Here is a 5,431-nt window from a genome sequence, read left to right on the forward strand (position 1 = left end):
CTTTAACAGTCCTGGGCCTTGCTCAAGTAAGATTTTTAAACTGAAAAACTAGACTTTTTGAAATTTTGTTATGCCATTAGGTTTTTAAACACTGTTTACTACGAAAACTTTGATGTAGATCAGGTAACTGTTGGAGTAAAATATTCATTTTGCACATTAATTTTTGTGAAGCACTTTTCTTCTCAAAATACTCACCATACCCCTTGATAATTTCCCTGAGGGGTGTAGTTTGTAAAATGGGTTCATATTTTGGAGGTCATTTTTTTTAATTTTTTAAGAGCCTCTGCAAATGCCTGCCAATGCAGTGCTAAATAACTAAATTAGGCCTTAAATGCAATGGTTCTCTTTCAATCCTGTGCCCTGTCATAGTTTAAAGCAAGAAATTGTGTAAGCCTGAGAGACCATCATATCATGCGTGCGCGGAAGCGGCTTCATGCTAGAAGCGAAGCGCGCGATCATCATCTGAGATGATGATGATGATAATGATGCTGCTGTTTGTAGTACCTTGCCGAGGGGCTGAAGAAGCGAAGTGAGAATGAAGGTCATCTATTAGTTCATACTTTGCCGCTTTCTCATTTGGCATTGTATAGAATGCCTAGGCAATGTGTGAAATGACGAATCGTTTCATACATTGCTGGCTAGTTTTAGGCATTCTATACAATGCCTAGGCATTGTATGGAATACTGGATTTCATACATTGCCGGTAACATATATATATATATATATATATATATATATATATATATATATATATATACATATATCCTACTAATATTATAAATGTGAAAGTTTGTGTGTTTGGATGTTTGTGAGTTTGTTCCTCAATCACGCTAAAACGCCTGGACGGATTTGCGTGCAATTTTCCACAAACATAGTTTTCCCTTAGGATTGAGTCACAGGCTACTTTTGGTGCCACTAAACAACATGGCTTCCTAGCAGGAGACTCACAAAAGCAGGACTCCTAGCCCCAGCTATAGACTCACACACACTGCCTGGCATTTCCTGCCTCAACCTGCCTGCACACTCCTTACTGTCTCCTCAGGAGAACCCCTCACTCTACTCACATTTACATATAGCTTTCCACTATATAACACATCACATTGTCTGTATCACTACATACACAATACAACACATCACATTGCAATTACATGTATCTCCTATCACTGCTATATACAGTACCTGATACATATATACTCCTGTACACAGGCTGTATATACTATATAATTACATGTATTACCTATCACTGCTATATACAGTACCTGATACATATATACTCCTGTACACAGGCTGTATATACTATATAATTACATGTATCTCCTATCACTGCTATATACAGTACCTGATACATATATACTCCTGTACACAGGCTGTATATACTATATAATTACATGTATTACCTATCACTGCTATATACAGTGCCTGATACATATATACTCCTGTACACAGACTGTATATACTATATAATTACATGTATCTCCTATCACTGCTATATACAGTGCCTGATACATATATACTCCTGTACACAGGCTGTATATACTATATATTACATGTATCTCCTATCACTGCTATATACAGTACCTGATACATATATACTCCTGTACACAGGCTGTATATACTATATAATTACATGTATCTCCTATCACTGCTATATACAGTGCCTGATACATATATACTCCTGTACACAGGCTGTATAACACATCACATTGTCTGTATCACAACATACACAATATAACACATCAAATCACATTTGCTAGCCCACCAAACTTTTTAAAGCACTTTTACAGTTTCACACGTCTGTGTCCGCCCAATTCTCAAGCTAGTATATATATATATATATACTAGCTGGTACCCGCGACTTCGTCTGCGGTGATTGTAGAAGTGGGTAAATACAGGCGCGGGTAAGGTTTTCGTACTATGTATAAGGGATGGGATATGAAATGTAACTTTGTATCTTGTTGTTGCTGTAATTCTGAGAATACGTGAGAGTTTTGTGTTGAATGTAATTTGTATTTCAGCTGCTATACGGTGTTCTGAGAAACTGTACATAGTGTCTTTGGGACAAAGGTATTACAAGTTAATATACTTCGATATACGACATTGTATGATTTGTTATTTTCCGCCAGTACATGTAAGTTTTGGGCACAGGATACTCTTGAGCAAGCCACATAAAGTTGTCCATGTGAGAAGCTCGGTGTGGCCAAATGTATTCCTGCTACTTTCAGCGTTTGTCCTTGGGATTTATTAATGGTCATTGTAAAAGCCAACTTAAGGGGAAATTGTAGTTGTTTGAATTGAAATGGGAAATTATTTGGTATAATTGGAATGCGTGGGGTTAACACACTGTCACCTTTAGCTGCTCCTGTAAGAATAGTAGCTTCAATGATATTTTTTCCTAGTTGTGTGACACGTAGCCTCGTGCCATTACACACTCGGGGTGCATCGAGATTACGCATGAATAGAACAGGGCCGCCAATATTTAGTTCTAGTTTATGTGAAGGGACGCCGGGTAATTCTAAGGTGGGCAGTAAGGCAGATTGGTGACATCATTATCGACCGTTACGTGTTCGTGGTGTGTTGAAACGGTACATCGGAGACTTTGGCTCATAAAACCGCAGCAAAATTTGCAACCAAAACACTGTGTTAACGCAACGTTGTGCTTAAGCCTTAGGCCTCCTGCACACAAATGGCACGGATATGGTTTTCACTGACCTATAGATTAAAAATAAATTGACAGGGCTGCAAATACGGACAGGTGTAGGAAAGGTATAGGACATATATAGGACCTGCTCTATATTTTACAGCTCAATTTGTCCCGGACACACAGCCGCAAAAACAGGATCTATGTGTATGGGCTGAGTGAAATGTACAGGACCATAGTTTTATCCACAATTGTAGATAAAAGTCTGGCCCTGTGCATGACAGTTTAGTAACTCCATGCGCCTCTTATTAATAGCAATTAACCCCATCATGTCCCTCACAGTAACCCTTGTATAAGAGTTACTGATATGTGAGAGACTTGGAGGTAATAATTAAGTATCTTCATTATTGAGGTCTTTTATCAGTACCTCCATATGTCTCACATATTAGTAACCTTTATATAGGGCACACAGGGGTTAATATGAGGGACATGATGGGGTTTATTCCTATTAATGTGAGACACATGGAGTTACTAACACTAAACTAATAACCTCAAATGCCTGACATTAATGAGAATAGGAACTAAAGGAAGGGACCTGTGTGTTTCTTACTTTCACTTTGCTAGCAGCTTCCTCTCCTCCTCAGGGAATCTTTGCAGGATGTAGACGGCAGGAGCTATCACTATAGCAGGCAGAGACCTGAGCGATTAAGCTCCACCCCCTGGGTTTCCTGCACCGCTCTCATTGGAGGGCAGTGAGAGAAGGGGAGTGTCCTTATGCCTCAGCTCTAGCAGAGCACTGAAGGGACGCTCGGACTTCATTTAAAGGGGTATTCCCACCTCACATACTCATCAGTCTTCACTGTTGTAAAATCTTCTTTCTTCCTGGTTTCTTGCATCATTTGGTGGGCGGGGTTTCACATGCAACCTGCCGTTTAGCTCCGCCCCCAATTTAGCATGTAGCTCCGCCCACCCATATTGGACTATGAAGTACAGGCAGGAGCAACTCCATTCTGTGTTACATACAGAGACTGACTGTACTTGCGCGCATGCGCAGTCGGCTCTACTAGTGTCAGCCGACAGAGATGACGCCGCTGAAGAAAGAAGGGGAGGATCCAGCAAAAGATAGAGGCGGCGCAGGATCCTGTTCTCGGGCAGCGGTGGGGACGCCCCCATCGCATTTTCAGGGCTGGGACCTGCCCCCATCGCTGCCAGAGAACTAATTTACATACCGGTAAAAACTGGTATTTCTAAGGAACGGCGCGGCGGAGATCCCATCTAAAGGTAAGAGACGGACAGCTTTTCTAAAAGCTATTCCGACGTGTTATCTAGAAAAAAATTTTTTTTAATGGTAGAATCCCTTTAAGTTTTACTATTGGTGCATCAGCGCTTGCATGATACTATAAAAATTGTAGATTCACACTGAAGGCATCAAAACTATGAGTTAACACATGTGGAATTATATACTTAACAAAAAAGTGTGAAACAACTGAAAATATGTCTTATATTCTATGTTTTTCATAGTCGCCACCTTTTGCTTTGATTTCTGCTTTGCACACTCTTGACATTGGCTCTTGATCAGAGATGAGCGAGTACTGTTCGGATCAGCCGATCCAAACAGCACGCACGCATTGAAATGAATGGAAGCACCTGGTACTTCCGCTTTGACGCCGGCCGCTTAACCCCCCGCGTGCCGGTTACGTCCATTCATTTCAATGCGTGCGTGCTGTTCGGATCGGCTGTCTTGAAGGAGTTCCCAGAGATTCTTAGCACTTGTTGGCCCTTTTGCCTTCACTCTGCAGTCCAGCTCACCCCAAACCATCCCGATTGGGTTCAGGTCTGGTGACTGTGGATTATGATGGATAAATTTGGTTGGTTGTGACTGGTGACTGTGAAGGCCAGGTCATCTGGCGTAGCACCCCATCACTCTCCTTCTTGGTCAAATAGCCCTTACAAAGCCTGGAGGTGTGTTTGGGGTCATTGTCCTGTTGAAAAATAAATGATGGTCCAACTAAACGAAAGCCGGATGGAATAGAATGCCGCTGCAAGATGCTGTGGTAGCCATGCTGGTTCAGTATGCCTTAAATTTTGAACAAATCCCCAACAGTGTTCCCAGCAAAGCATCCACACACCATCACACCTCTTCCTCCATGCTTCACAGTGGGAACCAGGCATGTAGAGTCCATCCGTTCACCTGACTTCTGCACAACACAACTGATGGTCCCAACCCCATTTATGAGACAAGAAATCCCACTTATTAAACCTAACAGGGCACACCTGTGAAGTGAAAACCATTTCCAGTGACTACCTCTTGAAGCTCATCAAGAGAATGCCAAGAGTGTGCAAAGCAGTATTCAAAGCAAAAGGTGGCTACTTTGAAGAACCTAGAATATAAGACATATTTTTAGTTGTTTCACACTTTTTTGTTAAGTATATAATTCCACATGTGTTAATTCATAGTTTTGATGCCTTCAGTGTGAATCTACAATTTTTATAGACATGAAAATACAGAAAACTCTTTGAATAAGAAGGTGTGTCCAAACTTTTGGTCTGTAAGCAGCCATTTTCTCGTGGCCTGTGGGCATGCGCAGTCTGCTCTGCCCAAGACCTGAGACCTAGAAGTTAAAAGCCACCGCTGGAAGAAGATGACACTGCTGACAAAGATGGAGGCAGCGCTGGAGAGAGTTCTCTTGCAGCATTGGGGAAGCCCCCAGTGCTGTTTGAGCGCTGGGGCCCGTCCCCAGTGCTGCGAGAGAGCTAATTTGCATACCGAGAAAAACCACGATTGTAAGCGAA

This window comes from Leptodactylus fuscus, chromosome 4 (assembly GCF_031893055.1).
Source record: "Leptodactylus fuscus isolate aLepFus1 chromosome 4, aLepFus1.hap2, whole genome shotgun sequence".
Lineage (NCBI taxonomy): Eukaryota > Metazoa > Chordata > Amphibia > Anura > Leptodactylidae > Leptodactylus > Leptodactylus fuscus.